Genomic DNA, 24,773 nt, shown 5'->3' with positions numbered 1-24,773 from the left:
GAAATACATAAAAAAGTGACTTCTCATCTTCATCACAACAGGTATAAAAAAATTACTAAAAGTTAGTTTATATTTATTTTCTTTTTCTTTGCTATATTCTTACTTTTTTTACATTTTCTGTTCTTTCTTTTAATTTGCATTAGTTTTTACTGTTGTAATTGTATTCTTTATTTTAAAAAAATATCCAACCTTTAGCAAGGTGGCTGAAAATTTGGGAGCTACAATTTCCCCAGATCCCAAGGTTGGAAAAGGCTTTCTTACCTATTTCTTTCTCACTGTTTTATCCAATCTTCTAAGTTTCCTCTTGAATATGTTCATTAGCCAAGCCCCAACAAATCAGGCACAATTATTTTTGCACAGAGAATTCAAGCAGAAAAAAAGTGCCATCAACAGAACACAAGTTCCTGGGATTCTAGCTTGTTTAATTAGCTTACCCTGTCTGAAATTAAATACAATCATAAACAAACCACAATAAATTCATTTTATATGATGGTATGGCACTTATGTCACAAACACTGAGGCATGTCTGAGTTGAAAGGATTAGCAGCTGGCATCACTCTTGCCAGGGGAATGCCCAGTTGGGGATCCCTCTCATGTACCTGGCAATATTTTTATATGACAGCTATAGGCCTAACCTACTGTCACTGAAAATCTTAAATTTCATGGTGCTTAATGGATGCTGAAAAATATGAAAAAGAACCTGTCCTTAAAATGTCTCCAAAGGCTGACTAGAAAAAGAGACCAGGAGCAAAGAATGGCTCTTAGATGCTGGCCATCTTCTATATAAGATTGCTTGTACAAAGTATTTTCCCTGTGCCTCAAGGGAGTTCAGTTTTCTATAGACATTAGAGAAGATTAAAAACTTCTCCCATGAGCTTGCCCGTGGCTGTTTCTGTGTAAAACAATCATTCAGAGCAAGATGCATAAACTGATAACCATGAAGACTTACCAGTAGCAACAGGATTCTTCCCCCTCCCCCAAAGGAACAGTTTGGAAGGCAAGAAGGGTCTGTTGATAGCCATCAAGTGAGGAACAATTTCATGAGTAACTTTTATTTTCAATGGCTGACAGATTTTCACCTAGCTACAATTACAGAACTGGAAGCTACAAAAATCAAATCAAGAAATTATGAATAAATCCTCTGCCACCAATTTCACTGGCTGGCCTTTGGCAAGCTACTCACACTGCCTTTACAGAATTTGGTCTATGTTACCATAGCCTTTTCTAACCTGTTGACCTTTAGTTATGGCCCCTTCAGATTTCACCTAATATGTGTAGAGGCTGCTTCCTAAGGTTACTCTAAATATTACAGTAACAATCCTTACAAACAGATTTCTCATCAAGGTTCAAACTCACCCAAATAGTATTGCTATCTATTCACCTCAATGTTTTTTGATAGATTTTGGAAAACATCTGAAAATAAAGACATATATTTTACTCTTTTTGTGTATGATACTTAAGGTTGATGTCAAGGAATTATATGTTCTCTTTCTATCTCAGAGCCCATGAATATACTTGTTTAGGACTGCCAATACTCATAATTTACCATCAACATGAATTCATTTTCCTGCTTCTACTGTACAATGTAAGAAAAACAACTAAAATGATTATATATTTAGATTGTGAATCAGTTGACAAGATAGTGAACATAAGTGATTAAAATCATAATTTTCCTAACCACAATAAAACATGTAATTTTCAATGAATATTTGATTGCTGCTTTTCTTTAAATCTTCTAACAAAAATGCATTCATTCAGACTTACACTGTTACTTTAATTGTTAACTGCCTGGAGCAGCTGGGAATCAGGTGGCTTATAAATTGTATAAATGAAGGTATAAATAAATACTTTGTTTCATTCTGTTGTAGGCTTCTATGAATAGAGGACTAAACAAAACAGAAAGAGGCAAGTTCTCCTTGGAGTAAATTTATTTGTAGTATTGGAAGACTGCATTGGGCCTTTCTATGAAGCTGTTCCATTTACCGAAAGTGCAAAGTTCTATTATGTGAGAGAAAGGGGCCATTTTAGATAATATTTTAAATTTGCCTTTCTGAAGCCAAACATTTTTGTGTAATTAATTAGGTGGAATTATAGTCAATTATAGTGTTAGAGATAAACTTTTTAAGAACTCAAGAATTTTTTTTTACTGAATAGTATTTAGTAAATAATTACCCTAGTGTTCGTGTTTGTATATGTGTTTGTGTGGTATTCATGCATATGTGTATCAAACTATTCTGATTGCTATCTCCAGTTGTATATAATTTATCTAAGCTTGTTTTCTTGGTGCTGAGACATAATAAGTTACCTTCATAATTCAGGGACAACGTTTGAAATGAAAAGAGTCTTAATTCTTCAGATTTTGGCAATAACCTTGTGGAGGTTACCATTTTGCCGGGCCCAAAGTGGAAAGAAGCTGTGTTGAAAAATCTTCCCGTTCACAGTAAGACTGACATGGACATTTTGCTTTCTGAAACCAAAACTTTCCAAAATTGGATGGAAAATGTTGTAGATGTTGAAACACATGCTTCATGGACAATTGATAGCAGGAAATAGCCACACCAACACACCAACAGTTTTCCATAAGCTGCGCCTACATTGGACACTTCCTTCCAATAAATGTCAGTATGATATTATCATAGGTGATATTATTTAGCAAGGCTGGAGTGTTTTTTGCCATAAGTAGTACCACTGGCACTATATTAATGAAACCAAATATGTTATTTGTCAAGCCCGAAATTGACATATGTGTAGCCATTTTAGTTAGGCTTAGTATATATTCTTTTTCTTACTTTCTCTGTGGCAGTCATGGGGGGAAGGGTTTCCGGCTTGCCACATTCCTAAGGGGGGGAAATAGAGATAAAGAGAGTTGTTTTGGCTAGGTGATCTTTCTTCCTGTGGGAAACGAGCTGAGCTGTCCATGCTTGGGCCCCTTGAGGTGGAGATTTATGACATCAAGCAACGTTGAATTACCCTTTGGGGAGTTGTTTCTAACTTTTAGTATTGTGGGGTAATTCCGGGTTATGTCAGATCTGAATTACTATGGACTTTACCAATTTGATACTTTCCTAAATAAAAGAAATGGTATTGGAAGATGACCTTTGTTCTTTTCTTTTTAAATGGATTTCATCACTTGGAAACCTGACATTCTTTTTCTCCTGTGAGTTTATATTCATTTTGTATTTTTCAACTGTATTGCTTTCTAGTGAGACGCCACACTTCACTCTAAAGGAGAGGAAGGAATAGAGAATACCTTCAAAGCAAAATAGAGACTTTGAATTTCCTTCTGAGTCTATGAAAGAAGGTGCCCCATTAGGCTCTCTCTAGCCATTAATTTTCTCTGTGTGAGAAAACCACTGTGTGATACATATCTTCCATCTCATGATCTTGATTAAAATTGAGCTTTTTCTTCTTGTCATATTCAGTAGTCAGCATCCATGGATAATGCCAGAAAAGAATTGGAGGGGGGGGAGGCATGTACATTTGCAATTACAGGAAACGATCATAGCGCATTCTTCATGCCACTGCATAGAATCAGATGTCAGGGAGAGGAAACTGATTAGCTCGCTAATGAATCCTGAGGATATGGTGGAAGTGACAAATGAAAGCTCATCTGTGAAGTCAGGGGTCTCCAACAGAGGAGTGGCTGGCAGCCTTCCAGAGAGCTGTAGCAACAAATGAATTCCAGAGATTTAGGGAGGTATCCAGCCTGAATATTGTTTAGTCAGAAGCAAATCCTGCTGATTCCAACTGTCAAAAGCAAATATGCACAGGGCAGTAGTTTTAGCCTTAACAGTGTGAGTGGTTTTGCTTTTTCTTTACATTCTAGCCCAAAGCCTTTTTTAAAACCAACAATTTTCTTTCTTATTGGCTCTAGCTGGGAACATATACCCGAATATTTATCACTGGAGAAAATTTTAGCAACAGAATTTGTTTTAATGCAATGGAGAAGACAAAAATAGACATCCTTTCTGTACGTGTTGTTCTCATGAAATTCAGACATACTGTATACAATCCTTTGTGACTAGTGTTACTATATTAAAATGCCAGGCTGGGTTGCTAATAATTAAGTTTGCATTAGACGTTGCAACAGATCAACCAAGCCAAGAGTGGGGAAAAAGTATGACCATGAAGCAGAGAGACAGACTCTCGACAGAGGTAAGCAAAATCACACTTGATTTAAAGAGAAGAAAACTAGTAAATTCCCTTTAACTTTAAATATTAAAAGGCAAGTTGTTTCAGGAAGGATAAATCACAATGATACAGTCTAGCAACTTACAAAGAATTTTTTTTAAAAAAAATGCAGGTAGTACTTGACTTAAACAATTGGGATCCGAATTTCAGTTGCTGAGCAATGAACATTAGGCGAGTCATCGTGTAACCAAACAATTTTATGATCATTTTTTACAATGATTATGAAGTGAATCACACAGTTCTTAAATGAATAATGAGTTGTTAAGCAAATCTGGCTTCCCCCACTGACTTTGCTTGCAGAGAAGGTTGTAAACCATGATCATGGGGCTGCAAGATGCTGAACCATCATGGATGCAAATTGGTTGCCAAGTACCCGAATTGCAATCATTATGACCTGACCGCGGGGCAGGTACAACAGCTGTAGCGTTGAAGATGGATTGTTAGTCACTTTTTTCAACATTGCCTAAATGTCAAGCCATCATTAAACAAATCATTGTAAGTCAAGGACTACTTATAGATCACAAAATATGCTGGTCCACTCCAAATCTCATAGTATTTCCAGAAAGACCCTGAGAGAACTTTCCAAATTACCACTGCAAAATTATACAAAGATTCGAAAGAGAAATAATATCTTCATCTTTGGCTTATACAAAAAAATGTAGAATATTAGCCTTAGCAGCCTGTAATCATTCTGTACATCAAGGTCAGATTTAACAGATAATCAGAGTTGGAAGGGACCTTGTAGGTCATCTAGTCCATTTAGTCATCTAGTCTCCCAAGCAGGAGACTCTACACCATTTCTGACAAATGGCAGTCCAATCTCTTCTTGAAAGTCTCAAGTGATGGTGCTCCCACAACTTCCGAGGGCAAGCTGTTCCATTGGTTGATTGTTCTCACTGTCAGAAAGTTTCTCCTTATTTCCAGGTTAAATCTCTCCTTGTTCAGTTGTTCTCTTACTATTTTTTTGCTTATTTTAACTTTTATTTCTGGTCTGCCTTTTACAGTTATGTTTTTGGTGGGTTGAGCTATAGTTTCTTTTTGCATGAAGACGGATGCAAAGAAAGAGTTAAGCAGTTCTGCTTTCTCTCTGTTGCCTGTTGCTTCCTTGCCATCTCTTTAGTGGATTGCTGCATCCTCTTGGTTGTTCCAAGCTTTTGTCAGAAGTTATTAGGGAAATGGCAGCCCCACTTTCCCCAAGTCCTCTGGGATTTCCAATTTTAAAAGAATAAACCTTCTTCTTTTTCTGTAGCTGAAGTGGGGAACCTGAGATATACAACTCTTTGGGCATCTCTTCTTGTGAAGGGGACTATGCCATTGTTGATCATCACCTTGCAATACTGTGTACAGGTCAAGATTTAATTATTCGTTCTGAATTTAATGCACACCCTTTCCTATTGAATCCAAATGGGGTGAAAAGCTTACTTAGCCAGTTAGCTAAGAAGTGAAGGTGTCCTATCTAATGTGAGAGGAGTCAAATGGCCTGTCTATTGCATACCCAACAGAAAGCAGCAGGTCCTGCTTCAAACAAAAGTTAGCACCTGGCAACCTGCAAACCTGGAATAAATGCTGGTGTGCCATAAATAAGCTACAATTATGCAACCATGCCAGACTCTGCCATTTGCTCTCCTGCAAACCTCACAGCATGACAATTGATGAGCAAATAGTTGCAGAACTGGAATCCTGTGCTCCATCACCCATTCCTATAAAACTTCCTTCCCCAACATAATGAGCCCAGATTTCTTTGGAATCTAATTCTCAGAATTGGCCATACTGGTTAAGAATTCTAGGAGCTGAAGTCCAAGCACAATTGGAGAACACCAGGTGGGATAAAACTACAATATACAAAGCTGTAAATAAACTGCCTAGTAGACTTGGACTCTTAATGGCCTTCTGATCTAGCTTCCTGCAGCGATTTAGGATGATCCATTTGACAGATGCCTCCAGGCAAATTTATACAACCTAGACTACAATGTGCCCCTAGAGCCCAGTTAGTGTTCTGTTTAAATGGCCTCCAAGAGTGAACATTGTGGCTCTTGACATACAGCTTCAAAAACACCCCTACTAACTTTCCCTATTTTCTACTGAAAATGTTTCTATAGATCAGTTGCTTTCCACAAAACGAAATATATCTGAGCTTCCCTTTATTCCTCCTCTTCTTTACCTTCCTCTATTCATGTCGCGTTATGATGGTCTTTCAGTGTCTAAGAGCCATGTTTCTACTGGGCAATGCCTGTCACTTTTTCACACTGAGTTGAAAACCACACTACAGGTGGCAAATATGAGGCCATCCTTCATGCAGCACATGGAAAAGCAACATTTGTGTGTGTGTGTGTGTGTGTGACCAGGACTTTAATTCACCCCTTTTGCAACTCCCTCCCTCCTCCTAGAGATTGCTGTGACATCATCTGAGGGAAACTGGGAAGAATTTTCCCCCATTTCTATTCTCAAAGGTATGCTGCATGGTGACTGTGAGTTCTAGTCCTGCTTTAGGCATGAAGCCAGCTAGGAGACCCTGGGCCAATCATTCTCTTTCAAACTTAGGAAGTTGTTGGTGTCATCCTCCTGGGGACAGAAGGGACCGGGGATGTGATATGATCCATATGGTGGCTTTGGGGAAGAACAATGACAGCTGCCTCTCTTTTGTCATTCTAGAAAACAGATTGTATTGAACCGTGTGTGTGTGTGTGTGTGTGTGTGTGTGTGTGTGTGTGTGTGGGAGAGAGAGAGAGAGAGAGAGAGAGAGAGAGAGAGAGAGAGAGAGAGAGAGAGAGAGAGAGAAATATCCATGGAAATCCTTTTCTACCAAAAATAAGTCAACCAGCTGTCCTGTGTTTATCCTCCTGTTTGCCTTTCTACTGTTGGAGTAGCCTTATATTAATTTCTGATTCTCAATTAGCTGTTCTTCACTTTGACATTACTGCAAGGTTGCACTAAAAAGAAAAGAATGATTATGGCTAAAGGTTTGTTCGAGGGGGGGATGTGAAGTTTTAAAAAGTGCACCATCCACTAAGGAGGGATTCTTCCTTTCTTTGACATTTTTTTCCCCCTGTGCAGTTTCTAGCAGCAGGTGGAGGCAGTGTATACAGCACTTCTTCCTGCTGCTTTATCTCCACAGCAAGGATCCCATGGGGTAGATCAAGTGAGAAAAAGAGACTGGGCAAAGTTGTCCAGTAAATGGACTCTATATTCACCGCCCTACGTCTTGAGCATCACCTTACAAGAGAGATCAGAGAAACCAGTCACAAGAAAGAGAAAGCAATTTTGCCTGCAATGTCTCCTCACAAGACTGAGGGAAATGAAATGGTCCATCAAAAAGGAGATGGTGTTCTGGGTTAGCCTGAATAATGGGCTGGGAAAGGTATGAAGGTTCAGTAACAAGTATCAAGGCTCTGAGTACTAACCACAGGCAGCTTCTGCGTGTGTATGTGTGTTTCTATGCAGACAAGTATGTGCTCATTGCACTAGAGGTAGAAGGCTACTCAACTATAGAGTTGAGAGAAACAATGCTCTCTTTAGGCTGAATAGGAATGAGAGCTTCCCCTCCACCCTCATACTTCACTGTTGCTAGCATGAGTAGTTGCTCTTGATGGAGCATGGGTAGACTTACTGTCTGTTCTTTTGACTCGTTTTAGGGAGACTGAAATAGAAGTAAAATGAAAAGCCAAGAGTGATGATGGAAGAGTATAAAACAATGAAAGAGAGATATTCAAGGCCAAGTTATGTCAGACTGGTTGCCTTTACATGTAAGAGGGAGGATTTATTTTTTGTAAATATAAATTACAACATCTGGAGGGGAAGGAGAAAATTGCCAAGTAGAAAAGGGACAGTCCTGAAAACATCATCTCCTTGGTATAAGGTTTATATTAGACATTATGTCCCATTGGCATCCAGAGAGATTTCCTCCAAAGCCAAATACCTGTTTCAGGGTAACTGGATCTGTTGAAAAATTGACTAGCGTTTATTCAGTATTGATTCTCATGAACCAGTTGCTAGAGTGAAGAATGAGGGTCTGACTTTATTTTTCCCTTCACCTCAGCATTTTGCATCAATTACCTGACTAAGAGGTCCCAGGGTTTTTTAAGGGCTGTGTGCAAACTAGGCTTAGTTGGCATCAGCCTAGAAAACAGAGCAACAAAATCATTAGGGCAAGAATAGCCATTGGCTATTGGTCTCCATTAACACATGAATTGTTCAGAAAATATTATGCTGCTTTATTTTCTTACCTCCCTGTTAATAGCTTATTGATTTAGAGCTTTCCATTATTGAACGTCTGCTTGTAGGTCCTGGTGTTCAGGTATGCAGAACACCAATTCTTTTCTGGTGGGACTGTGCAGTTCTGAAAATTCTTGCAAGAAGCAACCTGCATAGTTCTATCAACATGATAGGGAATTCTTTACCAGGGTCTACGAATTACGCTTGGAATCTTCAGAAAAAGAAATGGATACACTCTCAACTGTCCAGTGCAGGTGATTGATGAAGAGGATGTTGATGATGATGACGGCAAGGAGGAGGATTGGATTTCCAATGCTCCTCTGTTGCTTTGCCAAATTGGAAATTCCAGACAGTGGAAAGCATCTGCTTTGCATGCAGACAACTCAGTGCAAAGCCAAGAGGCTTCATTATACCTCAGAACAATCCCTGCATGACACTAAAGAGTGACTCTGAGTTTGAGTTGATATTAAGCTAGAGAGCCTCTGACTGGAGCTTTATTTGGGAGATTGTTTAGAGACTTGGATTGCATATTCTACTTGTATTATTATTATATTATGTGTATTATTTTATATTACACATATTTTATATTAAATTATTTTGTATTAAACTGCTTAAATATTAACTATTTTACTGCATAAAGTGATCTAGACATATATGTAAAGCTAATTTTGTTTAGCACCTGTGTGGTTTTATGAATCATTTTTCTGTTTCTTAAATATAATTAAAAAGAAAAATAAAGCAGATTCTTAGGCAGAATTGCATATTTATAAGAATTCTGTTCAGACATAATTCTACCAATATCTTACCTGAACATATAATTTAAAGAAAGCTAGAGTGAGTGTGGCACAGATTAAACTCCTCAGCCTCAGACGCTCATGGAGTGAATTTGGTCCAGTCACTCACTGTTAACCCTTCCCATCTCATAGAGGGAGGTTGGGGTAGGAACATGGGAGGAGGGAGTGTGGTTTTGCTGCTTTGAAGTATAAATCAAACAATGTATAATTTATAAACCCTCTGGCCTTCATAAAAAGAGTAGAGATTTTATAGCACCCTTTGTTCTTCTTGTGCACCACTGCTTACCCTGGCTGATGTGGGCTCCTAGATGTCTTCCATTTTGCTGGGAGAGACTCTTTAATTAGATTGGGGTGAATTCGATCCAGAGAAATCTGGGACCTTCTCAGTGTCAAGCATGTCCTCTGTCACTAAGTGATATATTTTTTACAATAATAACAATACTGCTTCTGCCTCACATTGAATTGCAGTCCTCATCCTACTATTTACATCACCAGAGGAAAAAAAGATGCCAATACTCTGTAATAAAATGCATTTTCCTTCCCATTGTTATTGATTTTAGTTTGATGGGAGCATTAAGAGAGGTGGCATGAGTACATACTGAGAAAATGATGTCTTTAGCTTTGTTTATTAGAGACTGCCTAGGTATAAAGCACAATTATAAAAAAGTAAAGTACATATATCTCTCTAGCAGAAAAATCTAGATGACATATTTCTGTGTTTAACTTATCCATTTTTGGAGCTAATTGCCTTAAAAGGGTGGGAGAGGAAGAAGGCTCAATTAACTGCCAATAGAGACAAACTTGTCACAACTAAAACCTGGACTGTGAGAAAGTTTTGAAACTCCCAAGTCCCTTGTAGTTACCTGAGTCTTGCATGTGTTCATAAATTGCATAAACTTCAATTACATATACATGTAGATACTCCATTATTAAGTTCACTTTATCATTTCTTTAAACTCCCAAATATATAAGCCTTCTTCCTACTGATCTTCTGAAGACCAAAACTGTGTTGTAAATATCTCTTGCTCCTCATAAAGCCACACGCTACACTTCCCCAATGTTGCTTTGTTACTTCTTGCACACTTTCAATTAGAATTCTGCCAACACCTTCTGAGGCATGCTTAAGAAATTGCTCTGTTTTTGCATCCACACTTGTTAGCGTTCCTTTTATAAAAAGGAACACTTAATAGCATCCTATCAAACTGAAGTGCCATCTTCATCCAAACATTAAACAATTTGGAAAGGCATTCTAAAAGCAAACCACATTTATCCAGCCATAGCATCATCCCTACGATTTTTCATTATGTTCAAGTTTTAACACTTCCTTTTCATTTTTTTAAAAAAAAAACATACCAACATTTACAGCATTCACTACAATTCTCCTGTTGGATAAATCAATGTTATTCCCACAGAAATCTCTAATACACTCCTTCCAACAATCTCCCATTACTGTTTCACATGTAATCATCCTCTTCATTTTTAATTTCATTCATTCTAGAGACCTTTTCCACTGATTTCCCCCCCTCCCGTTTTTTTTTTGTTTCCAAAAAAAATTACTCTGCATTTTTTATGTGTTTTAAAATATTGACCATTCCTTTCTCTCTGAGGCAACTCTTTTTTTTTCTGTACACATAATTCAGTAACTTTCTCTCATCATTGTTTAATGCAGTAGTCATTCCCTTACATCTACATTTTTTTTTCCTCATCTACAATCTCTTTTACTTCATCATATTACAAAACATCTTCTTTGTAGTTCTCATTTGCATAATTTCACACAGTTCTGTGGCTCTTTACAACATAATTCTGTCCAGTCTGTTCCAAACAGCTTCCAGATATTCTTTCCTTACAACTATATTCCATTATTCTGTTGTGAGATTAATTTCTCTTTAACACTTTACCCTGTAGGATCTGTATTTTCTCTTTGTGTAATTGTTCTATTTTCACTCTCATTTCTCTCACTTTTCTCTTTTCCCCTTTTCTGTTTTTTCCCCTCAATATTCATTCTTGGTATTGGCAAATAATGGTAGGATATTAGAAATCTTTCCTCCTCTTGTATTCTTCACTGTTTTTTCAGTCTTTGATCATAAACAACAGGTACAGTGACATTTTTAGATTATTCCTTTTTATGTGAATATATCAATAGATTTATCTTAAACTTTATTTTGAAAAACAACCCAAAAAGAAATTATCTAAATAACTCTCACCAATCACATTTTCATTCATTCATTCATTGACTCAATGACTCTGATCTTACCACTTCCACTCCTGTTATCTAAAGAAATCATCCCCACTTCCATCACCCAACTGCAGTTATTCAGAATGTTAAACAACTTTTCCCAAACTGGTCTTTCATTATCATCTTTCACTAGAGCATAACATACAACTTAGCACCAACAAATGAATTCCAAATTTAATACAGAACCATAACAATTCAGATGACACCAGTTCATGATTTCTGACATATTTTTATCCCTTTCTATGTAATTAAAGCATACCTTTACTTTTATGTAAGTATTACTCAATTCCATTTCACAAGATCAGACCATTTTAATTCAGATCTAGGATATACCCCTTTCTCTTAGTTTCACAGGACTAATAGTTAAAAAAATTTGAATCCCACCACTGGTGAATAGGCAACAAAAGTGTAAATGAGGTACAATATTACATTTTTCAGCCAAAAAGTCTCAGGCAAGACATTCTGGCTTTCAAATTTCAAGAGGTTGGTGGGAGGAGCTGCTGGCTGCTTGTGAAGAGGCAGAGGGTGAGTACAAAAGAGAAAGATAGTGGCCTGTATGCCTAATGGCACGCAAATCATATAACTATAAACCAAAAATACCAATAATACATTTAAGGTTAGTGTGGTTGAGATTGTGATTTTATTTTATTTCAAAATGACTGGCTAGAGTTCAGTGTAATACTTGCTTTACAGCTGTCTTTCGCAGTACTCTTTTCAAATTTGGATACTGTCCTCTTTGTAAAAAAATTACCAGTCTACATGGATAGATTACCTATCTAGAATCTCTAATCTGTGCTCTCCAAGCAGAAATTAGGTGCCCAATCCAGCTATCTATTGAGCTGCCATGCTACCAGCCTCCACTAACACAAAGATCCTATAGGAAAAGGGCAGTATGGACAACCGTGGGATCTGCAGGGTGAGAGTTGTGGACCATAAACACAAAGCTTTTGCTGTGTCCCAGCATAACAGTGCCCTTGCTGACCTTAATAGGGACACTAAAGTGACAGGTCAAGGTAGTTGTGATAATGATAACTCAAATAAGCCAGGGATCATGGTCCTAGAAGAAGAACTTACTTTGGAAAGAGAAAGTGTGAATCAGGTATTATGCACCAGTCACACAAGAAGATCAAGACATCCAAAAAGAGAAGCCACCTTCTGGTTGGGGACTCAATTGTAAGGGATGTAAATTTAGGAAAGGATATGGAGGTTTTGAAAGAGGTCAGGTGTCTGCCAGGTGCTACTGCTAGCAGAGATAAGAGGCGTATTCTTAAGATAGTCAAGAATGCCAGTAAGGATTGTGATGTTGATGCTATTATACATCTTGGTACAAATGATCTATCCCAGAAGGATGTACTTTCTGTTCAGAAAGACTTCCAGAGCTTGGGGTATGAACTTAATAATATGGGCTGTAGGCTTATCTTTTCAGAGGTTTTACCAGTATACAAGGAACAAAAAGAGAAAGGCCAGCGTGTAGCAGAGTTTAATGTTTGGCTAAAGAAGTGGTATCAAAGGGAAGGCTTTGGTTTTATTAGTCATGATGTCTGCAGCTGGTCCAATCAAAAACTGTACAAAAGAGATGGTTTGCATCCATCAAAGAAAGGGACTGAGTTGCTTGGCATTAAATTTGCAGATTTCCTGGATAAACATATAAACTGAACAGTGGGGACAGAGAATTAATGGATACAGAACATTTCTGTCCCATGCAACCTAAAATTAATAAGGATACCAGTGCATGCAAAATATATGTTTGTGCAGGTAAGATTATCAACCTTGCTGTCAACCAAAACCAAGCATTTAATAGTGAGTGCCATACCATGTGCATTAATCAAACAATTGGCAAGAAAGTAGGGGCAGGCAGGCACAACACAGGTTATGTAGACAGGAAACACAGTGTCAGACATAAAGATCTCAAGTGCCAATATACGAATACACAAAGTCTGGGGAACAAGCAGGGTGAACTCGAACTACGAATACATGAAGTTAAATATGATATAGTTGGAATAACAGAAACTTGGTGGGGTGAAACCCATGATTGGAACATACTGGTAGAAGGATACAAACTATTCCAAAACAACAGACCCCATAAAAGAGGAGGTGGAGTTGCACTGTATGTAAAGGAGCACTATATTGCTACAGAAATGCTTGAAACCAAAGATAAAAACCTCCTAGAATGCATATGGGTCAATATAAAATAAAAAAAGAATGACATGGTTATAGGTGTATATTGTAGGCGACCCAATCAAGCAGAAAAAATAGATGTCCTTTTTGCCAACCAATTAACAAACATATGCAGGAAACACACAACAATAGCAATGGGAGACTTCAATTATCCTGATATCAATTGGAAAACTAATTCTGCACCAAGTGAGAAATCAAATAAGTTCCTAACCAACCCCGCTGACAACTTTGTTGTCCAAAAGGTAGAGGGTGAAACTAGAGGGACAGCCAAACTGGACTTAATTCTTACAAACAGAAGAAGTGATAGAGGGAGTTGAAACTGCAGGAACTTTGGGTGAGAGTGACCATGTCATACTAGAATTCAACATAACACAAACACAAGAAACAACATAATGACACCAGAGTCTTGGATTTTAAAAGAGCTGATTTTAATAAACTCAGAGAGAACTTGGGAAAGATTCCATGGATGAAAATCCTAAAGGGGAAAACAACTCAGGAATCTTGGGAAACTCTGAAAAGTATGATCATAGAAGCCCAGACCCGCACAATACCACTGAGAAAGAAAAACAAGAAATCCAAGAAAAAACCAGCATGGCTGTTGAGGTAATTCCCCGTTAGGAGAATGAGCACATACAGGGAGATGTATTGAGAGTAGTGTTTGAATAATACACACACAGCACACAGATACACTGTACAGTAAATGTAGGTTTTTACTTTCCATAAAGGTTTAAGCAAAGTTCAAAATAGGCAGTCCAAAGTCATTCACAGGTAAGATCAGTCAGTTTTTAGTCCAGGGATAATTCAATGACAATTTCCAGTGTCAAAAACAGTTCAGTAACAAACTTACATCACATCCAAGAATATCAGTCAATTAGAAGAACGGCAAAACTCTCGAACAGAAGGAAATAGAGACTGACTCACACTGTCTTCTGAGACTAAGATGAAGATTAACAACCCAGGTTTCTGGCTCCATCTTATGGCCGTTTGAGAAATCACACCCAACTACAGTTTTGCATTTTCTTAAAGATACAGTATTAAAATGTCTATCCTAGTTTATATATTTCCAACCCAAATAGCTGTTAGGCATTCCTAACAATGGCCACACAAAGATCTCTCTGGCAAATTGAAAGAAAAAAAGGACAAATACAAAAAATGGAAAGAAGGACATACAACTAAGGCAGAATATCAGCAGATAGCCAGAATCTGCAAAGACGAAGTCAGGATAGCAAAGGCTCAGAACGAACAAAGACTTGCAACAAAAGTCAAAGATAATAAAAAAAAGTTTCTTCCAACATATAAATAACAATTAAAAAATCAAGGAAACAGTCCACTAAAGAGAGAAGACGGCAAGGAAGTAACAGGTAACAGAGAGAAAGCAGAACTGCTTAACTCATTCTTTGCATTGGTCTACACACAAAAAGAAACTATAGCTCAACCCACAAAAAACATAAACGTAAAAGACAGACCAGAAATAAAACTTAAGCAAAAAAAAAAAAAATAGTAAGAGAACACTTGTCTGATCTTGATGAACACAAATCACCGGGGCCTGATGGATTACATCCCAGAGTTTTAAAGGAGCTGGCAGAAGTAATCCCAGAACCACTGCACCATATCTTTCAAAAATCCTGGAGCACCGGGGAACTACCAGAGGACTGGAAAAGAGCTGATGTGATTCCCATCTTCAAAAAAGGAAAAAAACAGACCCAGGAAACTATAGACCAATCAGCCTAACATCAGTACCCAGGAAGATACTGGAAAAGATAATAAAAAAACAGATCTGCCAACATCTAGAAACAAGTAAAGTAATAACTAGCAGTCAGCATGGGTTTGTTAAGAACAGATCACACCAAACCAATCTTTCATTCATTTCATTCCTCAATATAGTGACTAAATTAGTAGACCAGAAAAATACCGTGGACATAATATATTTAGATTTCAGCAAGGCATTGGACAAAGTAAACCAAAACCTACTTCTTAGTAAGCTAGAAAAAAGTGGAATAGATAGCACCACCACTAGATGGACTCACAACTGGCTGGCAAATCATACTCAATGAGTAGTCCTTAATGGGTCTAAATCTACATTGAAGGAAGTAAGCAGTGGGCTGCCACAAGGTTCCGTCTTAGGCCCAGTACTCTTCAATATCTTCATTAACGATTTAGTTGAGGGAATAGAAGGGAAACTTACCAAATTTGCAGATGATACTAAGCTGGCAGGAATAGCTAACACCCAAGAAGATAGACTCAAGATTCAGATGGATCTTGACAGACTAGAACACTGGGTCGTATCTAACAAAATGAAATTCAATGTAGAGAAAAATAAAGTCCTACACTTAGGCAAGAAAAACCAAAAGTACACATATAGACTGGGTGAAACCAGGCTCAATAGCAGTAACTGTGAGATGGATCTTGGAGTTCTAGTGGACAACCAGCTAAATATGAGCCAGCAATATGTAGCAGCAGCCAAAAAAGCTAATGCAATCCTAAGTTGTATTAACAGAGGGATACAATCAAGATCAAGGGAGGTACTAATACCACTCTATAAAGCCTTAGTAAGACCACACCTAGAGTACTGCATCCAGTTTCTGTTCACCACATTACAAAAAAGATGTTGTGACTCTAGAAAAACTACAGAGAAGAGCAACCAGGATGATTAGGGGACTGGAGACTAAAACATATGAAGAATGGTTGCAGAAACTGGGCTTGGCTAGTCTAGTAAAAAGAAGGACCAGGGGAGACATGATAGCGGTCTTCCAATATTTGAGGGGCTGCCACAGGGAGGAAGGGGTCAAGCTATTTTCCAAATCACCTGTAGGCCAGACAAGGAATAATGGATGGAAACTGAACAAGGAGAGATTTAACCTGGAAACAAGGAGAAACTTTCTGACAGTGAGAACAATCAACCAATGGAACAGCTTGTCCTCGGAAGTTGTGGGAGCACCATCACTTGAGACTTTCAAGAAGAGATTGGACTGCCATTTGTCAGAAATGGTGTAGGGTCTCCCGCTTGGGTGGGGGGTTGGACTAGATGACCTACAAGGTCCCTTCCAACTCTGATTATCTGTTAAGAAATATATGGATGAAATCTTAACTGACCAGCACTCACAAAAGGGTGAGGTCTCAAACTCTAATGAATTGTCTTCTCCCCTGCCCCACCCCCAGTAATGAAAAAAGCAAATGCTAGTTAGTAGCTGAATATGATTCTGAATAGCAGATAATATAATTGTATTTGGAATGGAATGCTTCTTTCATTTAATATATACACAGAGAAAGAGGAGATTTAGAAATGATGCATAAAAAATAGTCAAAATTATCAAGGGGTCCTAACATGAGTGAAACAGATAGAACTTGCAAAAGTAGAAATATTACTAAAAAAAATAGGCTGGGGATATTTTTCTCCAATAAAAAAAAACTCAATGAAAGTGAAACCAAATGATTTAGATGAACAGGAAAGCCTACTTTCCCATAAAATGCATCATGTGCTAAAATATGATAGCCATTAGATCACTTGCTTCAAAAGTAGAATTCTTACTTTAAATGACCATGAGTTGGGAGAATTTTAGGGAAACATCAAAATATTTCAAAGATATGGGCTTGGTAATAAATGTAATGAACACATTGACATTTGGAAAGCTGCTATATGACAATAGACCTGCAAAACGTAATTTGTTAAAGATTTATTGAGCCTTTGGGAAAAATACATTTCCTGGGGTGCTTTGCTATGCCATCCTTCTTGCATCTTTCTTTCTTCCAATTTGATAGGAAGAGGTTTGGGAATTTCAGAAGACCATACAAGCTATAAAGCAGCTCAGCTTGGGAAAAAATAGCACTATTCCCCATTGGAGCAGAGAGAGGGGAAATCTTGGATTAGTTCATTTATTTTCCTCTTAACGCAGTCCAATGCAAAGTAGGAGTGGTGCTGTTATTTATAAAAAATATGTTTATATGTTCATGGAAAAGCAATAGACCAATGGTTAATTGCCACAGTACTATGATTCTATAAATCTCTTTTAGAGACAGTGTGTTTAGAACCACAGGGCAGCATCTAGCTGGCCTTAGCTGATCTCAAAAAGCGAAGCAGGTTTGGATCTGGTTAGGAGTTGTGATCATCAGGCAATCCAGTGATGTGGACCAGAGAGGGAACTTATACCTATTATTACTTATACTGTGTTTCTCACAAAATAAGGCCAGGCCTTATTTTTTTTTGAGCCCCGAAAAAATGGCTAGGACATCTTTGCGGAGGTGAATTAATTTCTTCCCCCCTCCGCGCACCAGCGCCATCTCCAACAACAGCATCTGAGTCACTCCCGCTTTCCCCTCATCCCCGTAACAACAGGAAAAAAAAGATTTTGAGGTACCTGGGAGCACCACGCACTCATTTTGGTTTAATCCCGAGCGGCTGGGTGAGCGTGAGAAGAGCTGAGCAAGCATCTCTACTGCTGCTACCCTTGGTGCTCCAGCCTTGGGCTCTGCAAGTTTGCAAAAGTCCCGGTGCGCAGCCCGTTCCTGCATTCCAAGCGCCCAGGCCGAGCTGCAGCTGTCCCTCTCTCACCAGCACCATCTCCAATAACAGCAGCAGTAGCGGTGGGAACTGTGGAAGTTATGGAGGCAGCTCCCCCACCCAATAAGTGGCTGAAACTCTTCCACAGTTCCCACTGCTGCTGCCACTGTTATTGGAGACGGCACTGGTGAGAGAGGGACAGCTGCAGCTCGGCCTGGGCGCTTGGAATGCAGGAACGGGCTGCCCACTGGGACTTTTGCAAACTTGCAGAGCCCGAGGCTGGAGCATCAAGGGTAGCAGCAGCAGAGACACTCGCTTGGCTCTTCTCACGCCCATCCAGCCGCTCGGGATTAAACCAAAACGCAGCGCGTGGTGCTCCCAGGTACCTCAAAAAAACATTTTTCCTGTTTTTATGGGGATGGGGGAAAGCGGGAGTTACTCAGACGCTGTTGTTGAAGACGGCTCTGGCGAGACAGGTGCCAGCACTGGTGGGAACCGTGGAAGCTACGGAGGCCTGAAAAGCGGCTGAAATGCTGCCGGACATCCATGCTGATGCTGCCCACCTGCTGACCCGGGTAAAGGAGGGGTAAGGGAGCCCTCCGTGCTCCACCATGGTGTTAGGAGCAGGTGATGGTGAGGCGTAGCTGCCCATGGGGCACTCCTACTGGCAAGTTTCCCCCCCTGCCTTTCCCCCCCCCCAGTTTTGCATGTTTTAAACTAGGCCTAAATTTGGGGGGAGGGGCTTAATTTCATGTTATGCCTAGAAAACAAGCTGGGTCTTCCTATGGGGGGAGGCGTATTGGAGAAACACGGTACCTATTATCTTGTAAGCAATTGACAAACCAAACCAAACCAAACAAAATAAACTTGAGAGGATATCCTGAAAGAATTCAGTGATAAATAATGTCCATAGTGTTGCAAAGGAAACCAGATGGATATCTCCATCTAATGATGCCCTCTATTTGGACCCTGGAAACACTGCTCTGTCAGTGCCTGCCATCTGGAACGAGTGTCTATGGAAATTCTCAGTCACCAAAGTCATGGCTGTCCCAAAGCTGCTTTTTCAAAAGGCAACTGGACTTTATTTTGACTTGAAGACTTTTCGTTTCTTGTCCAAGAATTTTCTTCAGTTCTGTTCAGTTCAGTTTTCTTCAAGGAAAACCAAAATCCAGTTGCCTTTTGAGACATCAGGAATGAGGTTTCTCCTGAGATTCAAATGGCTCTCATCTTACTGGTATTTTGAAAGCTCCTGAAGAGATGGCTGTTCACCCAGGTCTTTGACAAAAATGACTGGCGCTCCTTTCTTCCTGTCTTCAATCCCCTCCTGAGATCTTCACCATCTTCGTTCTTTTGTCTTGTGTTGCTTTCTGAGTTTTGGTATTGTTCCTTGTTTTTAATTGTTGCTGGGAATAGGGCAGCATATACAATTGATACATTATTAATATTAGTCTCCAGTAATGAAGCTTTAAAAACCAGAAACATTTAATGCCGTACACAAGCACAAGCATAACCAACTCCTTTCCTCAGAAAGTTCCCCAGTTGGTCATCTTAGAAAACAGATGCTTGATGATCTGAGTCACTAAAAACTCCTGTAATTGTTCTGTATTCCTAAATCGTCAAGGATCTATAGTTATGAGTAAGGTGCAATATACAAATAACCTGTCATGTTCAGTAAAAGCAATGGCTTTCTGTAGCATTCATGTAATGTTTATTTATTTATTTTGATGGATATACATCCCTGATTAGCAACTACCGGTGAAAGAGTGGCCACTTTAAAAGCAAGTGCATAATGAAGAAGCAATATTTGTACCTGAAAATGGTTTTCATTTAAACAATAAACTGGAGCATAGAAAAAGAGAGTTCATAGCTGATCCTCATATAAGGTATGACAAAGTCAGTTCTATCAACTTCATGCCAATCTTTTCTAGAACAAACATTAATTGGATATTCAATGTTCACATTCTGAACATCCAGCCTAATGACAAATGATAGTGTCATTCCCCCTATCCCCTTCCCATTTTCTGTATTGCAGCTTTCAGGTCATGCAAATGAAACTGTTTACAGCTTACATTCCGGGGGTTGTTTATCCCACCTTTCACCTTCTAGTTTACCAGAGATAAGGCGTTCCGAAAGTTAAGAAATCAATAGTGGTTTTAATTATACTCCCCAGATTTATTATTGCTCCCCTATAGTAGTTATGGCCTTTTTATTAGAAATGTGAAAAACAGGAGATAAGTTTGGTAACCAAAGCTACAGAGAACTGGGATGTTTTTGATAGGAATAGTAAAATAAAGAAAGAGAGAGAGACAGTGGGGGTGGGGAGGGAGGGAGGGAGGCTCTTTAGATGTATCTCGTTTGTCCATCAACTGCTAAGCATTTTCTTGTGGAAAATCTATCAACAGTGTGCAATGCAAAGTGCAGCATTTCTCTCTTTCTCTTTGTTTGTGCCACTCTATAGGATGTAATAAATTAGGATTACATTAAGCAGACTGAGGAATGTTCCTTTAGCATCCTGGCAACAAAATATATATTGGCAGGTCTGGGGAAAGGGCAGTCTTGTTATCTACTTCTCCAGATTTGGGTATTATAGGATATTTCTATAGAACAGCACTAATTTATATAGAACTGCACTCAGTAGTGTTGCAGTATGGTCACTCCATTTTTAAATTGAACATCTGCAGATATAAAACAATAAAAAAAAGCCTGGTCTTTACTCCAGAAACCATTTAATCCTTGTTCTATTCTTTTCCAGAAGAAGGCTTTTCCAGAACACTTCCTGGCTAGCATATTTATACCTTGAGAGTAGATATATCTACCTTCTGCTGATGGACTTTTTAATTTCTTTTGCTCCATATATTTGCTCCATATATTTCCCAAATAGAAATCCCTGGGAAAAGTCTTGTCTGATTTGATTTTCACTGTGTCAGAAAATTGGGAAATACTCTTTTACCTCAACAATTAAAAAGAATAATCTTTTCAGGAGACTGAATAACAAAAAAGCTAAAGTCATTTTTGCAAAGAGCTGGTGTGATGTATTCTGGTCAAAATCCTGCCATATTTGATTTTGGTTGATTGATTATATGCCCTCTAACTATTTTTTACTCCTACTGACCACATAGATAGATTTCCTCCATGATGATATGTTCCAAACCTTGTCTTTTGAGTTTTTCCTTCCACCTTTCCCACTATTAGAGCCTTCTCCTGAGAACTGGTCTTTGCATAATTTGAGTCTTGTCATTTGTGAGAACTCTGGGTTGATTTATTTAATGGTCCATTGGTTTATTTTCTTGGCTTTCCATAATATTCTTAGAAGTCTTCTCCAACACCAAAAGCATCAATATTTTCAAAAGCATCAATAGTTTCCTAGCCTGTTTTTTCGAAGTTCAACTTTCAGTTCCATAGATTGTCACAGAAAATACTATGGTTTGCATGATTCTACTCTTTGTAGGTATAGACATATCATGGCACTGATTATACAGTATTTTCCAAGGCATTCGTTATCCTACTATTTTCCAAAGGTCTTAGTATCTGTTATTCAGATTAGAGATGAAGAAACTCATGCTCATCCATCCAGTCTAAACAGTGAAAATAATTTAACATGAACCCAGTAAGTGGCTAGCTAGCCCAAATGCTCTTTTTTTGTCAATTGTTCAGTTCTACAAAGACTCATACAACTCATTCATTCTGTTTTTTCTTTCCTTGCTTGGATCCAAGATCCAGGATGGTTCAGGTTTTGTGGTACTTGACTACTGTTAGATATTTTTGTGGGTATCTTCAAGTCAATTTTGATTCCTGGCAATTACCAGGACAGGTGTACATAGTTTTCTTAGCCTGATTTTTGAAGTGGTTTGCTATTGCCTTCATCCTAGGGTTGAGAGAGAATGACAAGGCCAAAGTCACCCAGCTGACTTCATTCCTAAGGTGGAACTAGAACTCATGGTTTCCTGATTTCTAGTCCAGTGCCCTGACTACTACTGACTAGGCTGCTTCAAATTCTCATTCAGCCATTGAACTCACTGGATGATATGGGGTAGTCATTATCTCTAACCTAGCCTTTTTCAAAGGATTGTCATGTGGTTAAAAAGAACATGGGAATTTACTGCTCTGAGTAATTATTTGGCTGTTTTGTTCTCATAGTAAACTTACCTGCTCCCACAACAAAATAATCTGAACCCAAGGATATGGAAATCATGGGAAGTCAGACTATTTTTAATATGAATGAGATATGAATGGTGAATGGCTTTATTTTTCTGGTACTTAGTAGGTGTGCCAAGTATAGATCGTTTTCCTAAGGTCCTTATAAAGCAGTACTGGTGCTATTCAAAACAGTCCAGTAAGAGCCAAGAGCACTGGGAAGAAAAGCAGCAAGCTCTTTAACTTAATGGATCTTGGTGTGTTAATTAAAAATCTACTGTAACCAGGGACACAACAAATTCCCTCTTCTGCCAGCAGCCAGTGCTTCATGTCCAAGTGCATTGTTATCGACTAGCCAATCAATTTTCAAATTCCAAGCAGCCAGACAAATGAAGAATAATTATATCACCCAGTCACATGTTCCCGCTAATGCAAATGGAACAACTCTGCATTTCTAATGCACGTAAACACACACTTGTTATTTACAGGGCTTTTTGTTTTGTTTTGTTTTGTTTTCATAGAAGAAATGCTCCTAAGTGGAAAATCTATAAGACAAACTTCAGGGGTCATTGGTTATATCTACTGCATGAGACAGGGAGGAAAACAACATTGTGCAATGTTTTTCTTTTTTTATAGAGTTTACATTAGATTCAAATATATTAAAAGATGCATGGCTCATACTACAGTAACATAAAATGCATCAGGAACAAGATTATGTTAATATTTATGCATAATAAAAGATTTCTATTTATCCCCCAAATTACTGCCTTGGCATACAAATATAAATTTGTGAACCATTTTCTATTGAATCCTTTACAAAGTGGGGAAATAAATCAGCTATCCACAACCTAGTACTTCAGATATTGAACTATGACTCTCATGATTCCAAGTTATTATGCTGTCTTGGGCTGGGCAGTCCAATATTTTGGGTGAAGACCAAATTGGGAAAGGCTATTTGTTCGATCTTATACAAAAATCTGCTTGATAATAGTTGAACTGGTAAATTCCAGATCTCTAAAAACAATTGTTTCAAATAGATGAAAAGATCTCCATGGCCAGAAGCATGCTGAACCTTGCCAGGAAATTAAGAGAGGCCAGAAGATGCAAATGGCTTATACTGCAATATTTATCAGCCTCTCATAACTAAATAAAAGCAGCCAAATAGATATAAGAAGAGGGCTTACTGCAAAGGTGATGTGGATACCTGCATATAAAGTTAAATCTACATTCAGGAAGGACAGGACAATTGGAAACTAAGTGGAAAGGAGAAGTTCAGGATAACAGACACCTCTTGTAGGTCAATACTCAGATTGGTAGGAAGGAGAAGACAAGAAAGGTTCTGGGAGAAGGACGTCAAAATCTGCAAAATGGCAGGTGAGTTATTATGATGACCATAAACAAAAGAGGGTCTTGGCTTGGATCATGACATCACACCTGCCATCTTGCAAGTTTTGATCCTTTCCCACAAGTGAGGCCCCTGTTTTGCATTCCTTTTCTAATCACTCAGGGAATTGTTCTTTAAACCAGGGGGCTCCAACCTTGGCAACTTTAAGACTTGTGGATTTCAACTCCCAGAATTCCTCAGTCGCTTTGCTGTAAACCATGCAGTGACACCACAGAGAGAGGGAACAGGCACCCCTTAGAACTTATGGAAGAGAACAGTCCGGCTTTTCCTCTGATTTGTTCTTTTCTGCTGCTTTTTGAAGAACTGGATGCAGTGAGCAAATAATAAAATGAAAAACAACAACAAAAGAAATAAAAATAAAATCATCAAGAAATAATGGCAATAAAAATCAAACCATTTATAAAAATGCTGTGATCAGCAATTTGATTTTAAAAAAGCCCACTGGAAACATTTCATGAAAACCTAAAGCAATATCTCCCCATGAATCTGGAGAATGTGCTTTTGTATTATGCTAGTCTCTGATTGAAATAAAGATTGTTATATTGTGTTGCATTGTGTTATTTGAAAGAAAAGCAGTTCCACAACTGTAATAATTTTTTTTCCTCAAAAATATTCTGCTAAAATATTAGCAGAAGCTCAATGCAGCAACTCTCACCAAATCTTATAAAATAAAAAAGAGAAGACAAAGGATTAATTTCATTTGAGTCAATTTTGGAAAGTATTCTTCCAAAAGAAATATTCTTAAGAAAGACCAGGTTACCCTTCTGAAATTTCGTTACAATAAGGCTCTGGAGAAACTACCAGAAGTTTGGTTTGAAGGTGACCTTATCACTTTATCCTTGTGGTGATCTATCTGTCCATGATGGTACAAGCTATTGCTTACCTGGCTGTACTTGATTACTAGTTTTTGAGGATGCTAACTTGCCTGTCATACTTCCTATCTTTTTGGTATTCTGTGGTTCTGGTCTTTCTCAAGAGAGAGCGGGACTGAAATTGACCCACTATATGATCATACATTCTACTTCTATAGCAAAATAAATAATGAAATGTCCATTATCCCAGGCAGGGTCTTTCTCGGTCCAATCTTGAAATCGTCTAAAGGAGATGTCAAGGACTGAGCTAGAA

General features: G+C 38.4%; 1 protein-coding gene across 3 annotated transcripts in view; it reads right to left on the bottom strand.

Annotated features, from left to right (window-relative positions):
* The window catches only part of TNR (tenascin R), a 497,168-nt gene that overhangs the window by 431,722 nt on the left and 40,673 nt on the right, over nt 1-24,773 (bottom strand). The gene's annotated exons all lie outside the window — the stretch shown is intronic.

The sequence above is a fragment of the Pseudonaja textilis genome, chromosome 3, assembly GCF_049901715.1.
Source record: "Pseudonaja textilis isolate UNSWEBS1 chromosome 3, rPseTex1.2, whole genome shotgun sequence".
In the NCBI taxonomy this organism is placed as follows: Eukaryota; Metazoa; Chordata; class Lepidosauria; order Squamata; family Elapidae; genus Pseudonaja; species Pseudonaja textilis.
Note: the sequence above shows the minus strand (reverse complement) of the source record. Positions and strands in the feature narration are given on the sequence as shown.